At 39.1% G+C, this 11,099-nt stretch overlaps 1 long non-coding RNA gene across 1 annotated transcript; it reads left to right on the forward strand.

Annotated features, from left to right (window-relative positions):
* Positions 1 to 5,095: 5,095 nt before the first annotated feature.
* Positions 5,096 to 9,960, forward strand: LOC146525124 (uncharacterized). Its single transcript, XR_014874466.1, has 2 exons — positions 5,096 to 7,395; positions 7,748 to 9,960. It is a non-coding gene; the product is annotated as an uncharacterized LOC146525124 (long non-coding RNA).
* Positions 9,961 to 11,099: the final 1,139 nt, after the last annotated feature.

The raw sequence follows: 11,099 nt of genomic DNA on the forward strand, positions 1-11,099 counted from the left end.
GAATAGGGTCTTGGTGGAGTTCTCACTTGAACAGACAATGGTAGAATAATAATTATAAAATGACACGAAAGGAGGAAGTGTGCGTCCACTAGTGATGTGTTGGTCGCGAACGAAATGGCTCTTAGAGCCGGATCTTTGACGTGAACGACGCGAGCCGGCTCCTTATCATGAGCCGTGGGTTTTTTTTCTTTCTCTCACCCTCTCTCGCACTTTTTCCGCTTCACTCCACACGTGAGCCTCGTGCTTTGTGCTGGGCAGAGGGGGGAGGGGCGGTAGTTACAGTCGCAGTAGCACAGGAACAGAGCGGGAGGGAGAGAGAGAGAAAGAGAGCCTAGAAAGGTATAGTAATCATCAACAACTATTTTCAGTTGCTGATGACAAAGGATTCAGAAAGTTTATTCATGCAGGTCCATATGACAGAGAATATGCATCTTCTTTTTGTTTTCATATTTTAATTTATATTTAATTGTGTTGTGGTTTGTAGTGTTTTGTGTTGTTTCACTTTAAATTTGTAAACGGAAAAAGCTGAAAATTGAAATAGTTAAAAGTTGAAATGAAAATAGTTGTTTTTGTATTATATGATTTATTTATTACATTTTATGTGGAGTGAATAAATAAAAGTATATTTACGGTGGCCCCTAGAGACAAAACACGTACAAAACACAACAGAAGTGCTCCAGGATGCTAGGGGGCAGTGTTGAGCTTTTGTTACCTAGAGGCTACACAAGCCAGGAAGTACCAACGACCGGATTTGGTTGTGGTAGTAACAGGTAAATGAACATTTGTTTAAATTATTTGAATATATATGAGTGCTTGTGTATAAATACACAAACAATACCCATATGCTTTCAATTGTGTAATTGGGGCAACCATATATATTTATATATATAAACATATATAAATAAAACCACTTTTTTTACGTTAGTAATTTTTTGTGCATAATTTTATATTATTGTTAATAATAAATTAATTAAAGCAACAAAACAACCTGAAGAGCCGGTTCTCTAAAAAGAGCTGGAAATCCCATCACTAGTGTGGACAGATATATAAGAATTAGAAATGATAATTCAATAAATAAGTTCAGGCAAGATCTTATGAAAGAAGATTGGAATGAGGTTTATGTAAATGACGTCAATGCTGCGTACGAGGCATTCTTAAATACTTATTTGGTTTTGCATGAAAATCACTGTCCACTGGTATTATATAAGCAAAAGAAAAAGAAAACTACTGGTAAACCATGGATAACAAAAGGACTAGAAAATGCATTTAAAAAGAAAAATAAACTGTATAGAGATTATATAAAACTTAGAACAAAGCCTGCTGAACTGAAATCTAAAGTTTATGAAAATAAGTTAGTATTAGTTATCAGAAAGGCTAAGAAAGCGTATTATAATAAATTATTTTACAAAAACAAAAAAGTTAAGGGTATGTGGAATATCTTAAAAAACGTATTGGGTAATAAATATACATCTTTAAATTTACCTACTTACTGTAATAAGAAAAATAAGGTCGTAAGTGATATGAATGAAGTGGTGAATGAATTTAATTCTTTTTTTGTAAATATTGGGCCTAACCTGGCAAACGTAATTAGAAAACAGGATGATTCAGAATGGAAAGGAGACAGCAGAGTGGTACAGTCTATGTTTTAGGGGAAATCACTGAAAAGGAAATCATTGCTATTGTAGCAAAATCTAAAAACAAGACATCCACCGACTGTGATGGGTTAGACATGGTCATCGTAAAAAAGACCGTGGATTGTATAATCAAACCTCTCTGTTATATTTTTAATCTCTCATTTTATACAGGTGTATTTCCTGACCAAATGAAAGTGGCGAAAGTTATCCCTCTTTATAAATCAGGAGACAGACATAGTTTTAATAATTATAGAGCAGTATCATTGCTATCACAGTTTTCTAAAGCGCTTGAAAAACTCTTTGCACAAAGATTTGATAGTTTCATTGAAAAACATCAACTGTTAAGTGAAAGTCAGTACGGATTTCGACGGAACAGATCAACAGCAAGTAGCTGCCGCCATTGTTGGAAACTGGAATTGGTTGGGCCGCGCTATATCTGTGGTGTCTGTTAGCTGTTGAGCACTGGTTTGCCCTCATCAATCAGAAGCTTGGGGGTTCGATCCCAGGCTGCTACAGTCTGCATGCTAAAGTATCCTTGAGCAAAAGTTGCTCTCTGATTTGTTCATTGGCGTGTGAACATTAGATTAGCACTTAGGTGCAGAAAAAAAGTCCTTGTGTCAATTGGCTATTAAGGCATGTTTTATGTACTCACAGCACTTTGTATAAATGAGGCGTGAGTGTTCAAAATGTTTGTTCTCCACAAAATGCAAATCTAATCAAATCAAGAGAACTCTTGCGGGACTGAGCATATCATTGTCAAAGTCTACTAGCATGAAATGCATCCATGAATATAACTGCAGAGGGTTTAGAATGAGGTGAAAACCACTGGTTTCACTCAAGAGGAATAGAAAAATAGATAAATGAAAAACAAAAGAGTCTGCACAGTTCCCAAAATAATTCTTTAGACAGATCAGCCCGAGATTGCCGGAATATACTTGAACCAGATCAGTGGGAGGAGAAAGGTTTAGAGGAGGAGAGAAACAGCTCATGATCCAAAGCACACCACATCTTCTGGATCACTAGTTTATTGATGATGTGTGAAAAGTTGCCAGATCAATTCTGAATTTTCTGGGGCTACGATTCAGCCATGTGTTGCAAAACTGACAGTGCTTCAGAGTGTGAATAGATATTGACCCAAAGCGTAAGCAAAGTAACGTAAAAATGGTTCAAGTTAGCGACATTACCTCGGTTCAGTATAGCCTAATTTTCATTTCTGAAACACAAAACTGCAGTGAAAGACTCCCATAGACTCTGACAAGCAGAGTATCTTGAAGGATGATACATGTGCTGATGTCCAAGGGTTCAGACTGAACCGTTAAGGCAGTTAAGAAAACTCTTCGAAAACCTACTGAACGCTAGCTGTGCTCTGATTACATATTGATTGGTCGATTTAAAGACCACTACGGTGGTACAGAAAGGCAAAACCAGAGTAATTGTGTCAACCTAGTGACCTTTCATTGCAACATTCATTGCAGTAAAGCATCATATTTTACACCATATTTTACAAAAAAGAAGATTAGAATATTAAAAAATAAAATAAAATAGTGAAACATGTAATAGAGGCTAAAAGTAGCCCAGCAGCTGTACCCAGTGTGCTTATGATAGGAAAACCAAAACACAGATGTATCTTTCATCTGTAGCCCTGAAAAGTCATAGCCAGTAAATAAGAAACTGATCGGTCAGTCAGGCGTGGCTTCCTACGTGTATTTTACATTTCTATGAAAAATCTGCCCATAATTAAAACTGCAGAGAGCACAAAAGCCTCTGCATGTCTTTACTCAGCAGTTTACACACAAAGTTTTCCAACATCAAACTTTAATAGATTTCACTTTTTGGTCTGGAGTTGTTTTGAATTATTTTCATAACTACTGACAAAGAAGATAAAACTAAAAAACAAACAAACAAACTTAAAAATAAATTAATGCTGAATGGTGGTATTTGTTATCACGGTTATGAAAGAATAAATGAAAAGTTGCAGGTATGTTGGATAATAATGGATTGCATTTTCAATTCAATTCAATTTTATTTATATAGCGCCAAATCACAACAAATGTCGCCTCAAGGCGCTTATATGCATTTATATGCAATTCCACTATTCATTCACTCTCACATTCACACACTGGTGGAGGCTACAGCTGGGGCAGCCTGACAGAAGCGAGGCTGCCATATCGCACCATCGGCCCCTCTGGCCAACACCAGTAGGCGGCAGGTGAAGTGTCTTGCCCAAGGACACAACGACCAAGACTGTCTGAGCCGGGGCTCGAACCAGCAACCTTCCGGTTACAAGACGAACTGCCAACTCTTTGAGCCACGATCACGATAACCAGTTAAGAAACATAGCACTGCATTAATAAGACCCCTCCAGCATTATCCCCATGCATCCCCCTAAGTTTGGAGAATCTGCTTTAACACAATAAGTGGCAAGATCATTATGCTGCTACTTCAGCAAAACTGGATTAAAAGTACAAAAATCTTTTATTATATTTTTGTGATTGAATTTCAGTGTTAAAAGCAGAAATTGTTACATATTTAAGATGCCATAATTTTGCAACAATACCCCGAGAAAATGATATAAAGGGACAGAAAAGTAACTTAAATGCTCCACTACCACACATGTCCTGTGAAAAGGAGCTAAGATGAGATTGTGATGTGATTATGGCTTTATGTGAATTGAAATGTATCACCTCATCTCATTTTATAATGGTTAAATATAGATGCAATGTGCTGAGGCTGTGTCTTTGTATGTGTGTGTGGTCTTCCAGGTTTCCTCTGCATCCATCAATGTGGCAGTGCTGGACAAACCAATCTCCTCTCTGTCTCTTCTTATTGCATCACACATATCCAGCCAGCAGCTTCATCAGCTGGCCAGCTTTCATGAAGGCACCCGCAGGATGGATTGTCTGCTGCTGAGATAGACTAACTGAGATTTACAATGTTCCCATGAGACCTGAAGACTCTGTCCATTGTTTCAGTTTTTTCCTCCAGGTGGTTACTTTAGGTGAGCAAATTGTGGTAAAGTAATGATGCTGGGTGGGTTGACTGAATTCCCGAAGGGGTCAAAAGTCATCAGGCAGATGTGACCGGACAGCAAGAGAGCAACATTTAGATCAGACGGGAGATACACTTTTGAAATAAAGCCTTTACCTTCCTGTGCGCTGCAGCTGATCTGCTGATACTCACGCAGAAAGCCCTTCTCTTCTGCTGATGGAGAGACTTACAAGTTACTTCAGAGAAACACAAAACAAATCAAAGTCTTTTGTAAGTCTTTATATTCAAGTCACAGCAACTTAAAGTGTTGAATCTGCTACATTAAAGGTTGACTGCTGTCATATAATAATGAAACTATGGAGAAGCCAGTGTCAGGAGTAGATGAGCCTGAGGAAGAATCTCTTGCATTATCCACGTGGCTAACTGAAACAAACACAGATCCATCAAGGCCTCATCAAGCCTCATCAGGCCTCATCACTGTGGTGTGATTTAAGGCTCAGGAATCCACGCTGGCGTGGCAGAGCTCAAATTAAAGCCGCTCTTGTTCACGGACACAAAACCACCCCTAGACCTGCATCCTGCAATTATGAGGGTTTATTCAAATGTCCCTGTCGGGGGTGCTGGAAGCTGTTGTCAGAGTTATCACCTGTTATCTAATTCCTGACAGCACATGCATATGAAGCGTGACATCTTTGATCGGTAAACCAGGGTTTGTTTTGTTCATGCAAATCAATTTCGGTGTGTAGATACATAATAAAGCTAAATGTCATTAGATACAGATTTCGAACTGCTGTTTGTGTAGTAAACAAAACCTTTAGTCTTTCCTGGACACAGAAACATTTGGAGTCAGGTAGATAGATGCACATATAACCAATTTCAAATGGGACTAAAACAGGTTGAAATTTATTGCAAATAAATTAAACACCTTTTTTTTTCCCACCGTGTCCTCCGGCAGCTTCAGGTGGGTTTTAATGAAGCTTCTCACGGTCATTTCCGGGTCCTCTCCGGCAGACTCTGGAAAACCAGAAAACACCAGATTATCTCTCATGCTACAGGCTTGTAAATCCATAACGGTCTCTTTTATTTTCTTATTCTCTATGTTTAATTGGGTCACATTTTCGGTTAGAGATTTGACCGAGTCCCGTAGAGTGGCGTTTTCCGCAGCAAGTGTTTCCACCTGCCGCTGGCTGAACTCCAGGGATTCTTTTAGAGATTTAAATTCCCGGTGTAAGATCTCCACCAGGGACAGCCTCGCATCAAAACTGGACAATCGCTTATCGATTGACTCCAGGATGTCGACGATATCTTTGCCGGCAGGCGATGTTGTGCCGGGGGAGTCTGCCGGGCGATATCTTTTAGATGACGGCGTCTCAGCTTTGGCCGGGGAAGACGCGCTCTGGGCCTTCTTCATTACTAAATCTTGGAAGCACCGGTCGATGTAATCTTGGAGAGCGTCTAAACTCTCCTCATTGTCCTCCAGGGTGTTAGAGATGATAGGACAGATGTTGTTAGTTATATGAAAGTTGGTTAGTTTATTTGGCAATACTGAAGTTTAAAGAAACTTTGTTAAATTCTACGCTACCATTCGCTTATTTTTCCGCCAAATCTCCGGCGTCTGACGTCACCTACAACATGGGTCGCTTACCTTACCCGTCACTTCCGTCACTTACCTCCTCCGTGCTCCTGACTTGACTCGTTAAACACCATATTTATCTGAAAATGGAAAAACAAATAGCAACAGTTGTAACATGTGGCTATAAGGCTGTGTGGCTGCAGCTGATGCAAAATGAGAGAAAGAGCTCAATTTCAGAGCAAAATATTTTTTACTAAACGATATTTGAATGTAAAAATTGAAAAAATTTGCCTACACAGTAAAAGAATATCTGAAAAGCTGTATATAGTTTTATAATCTGTTCATATGCTTTTGTAACCCTGTGAACCAAAGGAAAATACGATTGTTTTCAGTATGAATGAAAATGTTTTTTTTGTTTGGTATACCATGTGCCAAAAAAACAAAAACACTTCTAAGCTAAGCAGATGTTCTTTAATGTCTTGATTCATTTTCCACCAAAGTTCCTCATTTATGTAAATAGCATCCATCCATCTTCTTCCGCTTATCCGGGTCCAGGCAGCAGCCTAATCAGAGAAGCCCAGACCTCCTCCAGCTTATCCAGGGGACATGAACAAGACAGAGACCATGATCATTGCTCCTCCTGATCTATATTCTAAAATTAGTTGGGTTTATGTTCTTCTGCTGAGCCAAATATTCAAAATCTCTGAGTAATATTTGACTCTTCTTTGGGCCTTGACTCACTCGTAAAATCTCTGTCTCGTTCCTGTTTCTTTCATTTAAGGAATATTTCTAAATTGTGTTAATGGTCTCCTTAGCTGAACTGAAAAAAATTGTTCATGCATTTGTGTCATCGCGTTTAGATTATTGTAATTCCCTGTTTACCAGCTTGGATAAATCATCTCTTTCTCGCCTCCAAGCTATACAAAACGCAGCAGCCAGACTACGAACTCGCTCTAGCAAGCGAGCTCACATCACTCCTATTTTATGTTCTTTACATTGGCTCCAATAGATTTTAGAATTCGTTTTAAAATGATTGTTTTAACGTACAGAGCACTAAATGGCCCCAGATTATTTATCCAAGCTTCTCACAAAATACACTACTGCTCGCTGTCTCCGCTCACAGACTCAGAGTTTGTTGGTTGCTCCCAGAACACGTCTGAAGACGAAAGGGGGCGGAGCCTTTCAGTCTGTGGCACCAGTGTTGCCAACTTAGCGACGTTGTCGCTATATTTAGCGAGTTTTCAGACCCCCTTTTTTCTAAAAAAAAGTCGCTAAAAAAAGACGTGAAAGACATTACAAAAAACAATAATTGCTAAAAGAAATTTAATTTGTAGTTCTAAATAAACTCTAAATGCATTTAGGACGTTTTTTGCTCACTTTATGTCTCGTCCATGATGTTATTTCTCTCTCCAGCAGCGTAGGTTACAATTACATTAGCATGACCAATTATGCAAATTAGGTGATGACATCATTTAGCGACTTCTTGCGACTTTTAGGACAACCAATAGCGATTTTCCTTACTGAGGAGCTGGCAACACTGTGTGGCACCAAGGCTGTGGAACAGTCTACCTCTACAGGTGGTTGACTCTGTGGAATCCTTTAAAAAAACAGTTAAAAACTTTACTGTTTAAACAAGCTTTCTGTTGCTTTTTACATTTTTAATTTACATTTAAACTCTATGTTGTGTATACTGTGCATTTTGCTATTTATCGTACTGTTTATTTTAATATCTGTGTGCAGCACTTTGTGACTACCTGTCTATGAAAAGCGCTTAATAAATAAACTTTACTCACTTACTTACCAAGGTGTTCCCAGGAAAGCCGAGATATAAAACCCCTCCAGCGTGTCCTGGGTCTGCCCCGGGGCCTCCTTACAGTGGGACATGCCCGAACCACCTCAACTAGCGCCTTTCGATGTGGAGGAGCAGTGACTCTACTCAGAGCCCCTTGTGGGTGACCGAACTCTTCACCCTATCTCTAAGGGAAAGGCCAGCCACCCTTCCAAGGAAGCCCATTTCAAATGAAGAAAGCAGCCCTGTTCTTTAACACGAGCATGAAGTGACAGTATCACTGGAGATGAAGGTAAAGCCATCCAAAGAGTCATTTCTAGTTTAAGCTCTAATGTACAAACCAATTTCATGTGCTGATTAGTTGTTGGTTATTTCTAGCAATTGCAGCAGACATGTTTTCCTCATGCTTGGTTTGATATCGTACGTTTATCCTTTACGTACCTCATGTACATAAAAAGTAAATCACCTCATCAACAGTGATCGGAGGTAAAGTGAATTGCCTGCCAGCAGCATTCATCAACATGCAAAACAACCTCCATGCAGGTAGAAAAGCACAAGTATTTCCAGCAGCTAATGGTGGGCTCAGCCACCCAACCACCAGATTACCAGCACAGAGCAAGTTGAGCTGAAATCACTATGTAAATGAGTGGGTTACAAACCACAGCAGGGGCAAGTTATTTGCATGAATGGACCAGTGTAATGTATTGCTTCATTAAATAAGCACATAAAGAGAGAGCATGATGTCAGCCCACTGATGGGGAGCATGAGTCAGTGGAAGCAAAAATAACCTGACGGTAGTCTCGGTGTTTACCGTGACATGATGGGAGCTGCAGACAGCGAAACATGGCGGAGAGACGGCTGTTTTCCCTGCAGATAGATTTATGACTTCTAATGGAGCATTACAGCAAACAGCCTGCATGAGCCTTTGTATGTCTCAATAAAAAACAATAAAAGCATAGAGGAGGCAAAGTAAAGAGATAAAAAGTAAAGCAATGAGAACCTGGATTTATAACTGTTTTACATTAATGGCAAGATTAAATTTTTAAAAGATGACAAGCTGCAGATTTCAAACGACCGTAAATAAGCAAGTGTTGTTGGGTTTACAGGTGCAGCAAATCTAAATATGGGCAACACAATACATTTAACCTCTGTGGGCTCATTTAAACCACGAGGCTTTTCTAATGAGGCTTCTAATTCAGATTCAGTAAACAGAATTATTCATTAGACAAAAAAGTTGTGCTGGTGGGATTCAACTCATATAACCATTAAAACCATCTTCTACCTGTTAGCTGCACATTACAGGCTATCCTATATGCAGCATATTCAGATGAGACAATTAGATTTTTATCCATTACACAAGAACATCAGCATCTGATCCTGCAGCATAACTGTGAGCCCACAAAAGGCAGAGTTAAATAGAAGAAGCCTCCCCTAAAATAAGAGGATCCTGTAGCAACAGTTTGGGCTAGACTGTGCTTATACTGGATCACTAGCACCAGACATTTGCAACTGGTCCATTCATACCTCATTCACTCTTACTCGTGATCAGAGATGGGCAGTAACTAGAGATGGCACGATACCACTTTTTTATGTCCGATACCGATATCATAAATTTGGATATCTGCCGATACCGATATGAATCCGATATAGTGTGTTTTTTAATCAACAAAACGTTTTTTTAATATCTTGCTGCTTTTTGTATAAGTTTATACTCAAGTTTAAATAAATAACAACACTAAAGCTATTCTGTTATACCTGTATGTAAAAAATACACTGCGTCCAAAATATGTCATAGTTCAGCAACACTGATCAATCTAATAAAGTTAAACCTGCTCCATCCTCCCTATTCTGGTATTTTAAAGAGTACTTAGAAGAAATTTTAAGCAACCTAACTAATAGGGTTGCAAACTCCCAGCAAAAAAAAAAAAAATAGGGAACCACCCTCCACCTCATGATGCTTAATCGATGTAATCAAATTTAATTTGATGCAGGGTGAAAATGCACAAAAATAAATTATTTTTCAAGAATAATTAAATAGATTCAACATCTTTCTTCAACAGAATTGCAGACTGCACAGATGGTATCTTCCCAAAGGAAAAAGTACTATAGCTTACTAGGGTATATTAGACTTAACAGTTACTATATACAGTAATGGACTTCTATATATTTTACACAAGATTAAAACTTTGGGTGTAAGAGTCAGATAATTATTTATTAAAAGCTCGACATTTTAAATGAGAATAAGAAAGAAAAGTATGTCTTTGTGCCCCCTTTTCCCTGTTCATGCCCTATCGGCCCCCCTGGCTAAACTTTGCTAGATCCGCCCCTGCACAATTACCAGCCGTCAGCTACGTAGAAAAGGATCCTGGTGTAGAAAGTAATATTAAATAAATTCTAACAACAGCTGATCAAGCTTAAACGTGCTGCTGTTGTTCAGCCGCTGGTTTCCTCTTTCTGGTGAGAAGTGGGCCAAAAACTAAGAAGAGAGACGGACTCGCGACAGAAAAGACGATCAGCTGATCATTAAGCTGTTTCACGATTGAAGCAGCAGGAGAGAGAGAGAGAGAGAGAGAAGAGGCAGTCGCTCCAGGTATGGTTGTTAAGCTTAACGTGGGAATGCTTTACAAACATTCAGAGATGAATTTACACACTTGCTTTACTTCTCTCTGGGAAAACGTCCTCATAGATGAAATGCTGGTTTGCTAGCAAGGCTACAAATACACACAGCCGCTCTATCACACAGCCGCTCTATCACGTGATGCATACTGCTGCTACGTACTACGGTTATGAGCCGAGTTATGCCGCGTAGCAAGTTTTGTGAGGTGCTTTTTTGATATTTAATGGATCGATTACATTTTTTATTTCTCGCCGATATCCGATCCAGTAATTTGGGTCAGTATCGGACCGATACCGATACGTAATATCGGATCGGTCCATCTCTAGCAGTAACACGTTACTTGTAACGCCTTACTGTAATCCGATTACTTTTTTCAAGTAATGAGTAAAGTAAGGGATTACTATTGCAAAAACGGTAATTAGATTACCGTTACTTTCCCGTAGGAACGCTGCGTTACTGCGTTACTAAAACCGTGATTTTTTTGCGAGAATGTCTCAT

Source organism: Neolamprologus multifasciatus, chromosome 1 (genome assembly GCF_963576455.1).
Source record: "Neolamprologus multifasciatus chromosome 1, fNeoMul1.2, whole genome shotgun sequence".
Taxonomy (NCBI): Eukaryota; Metazoa; Chordata; class Actinopteri; order Cichliformes; family Cichlidae; genus Neolamprologus; species Neolamprologus multifasciatus.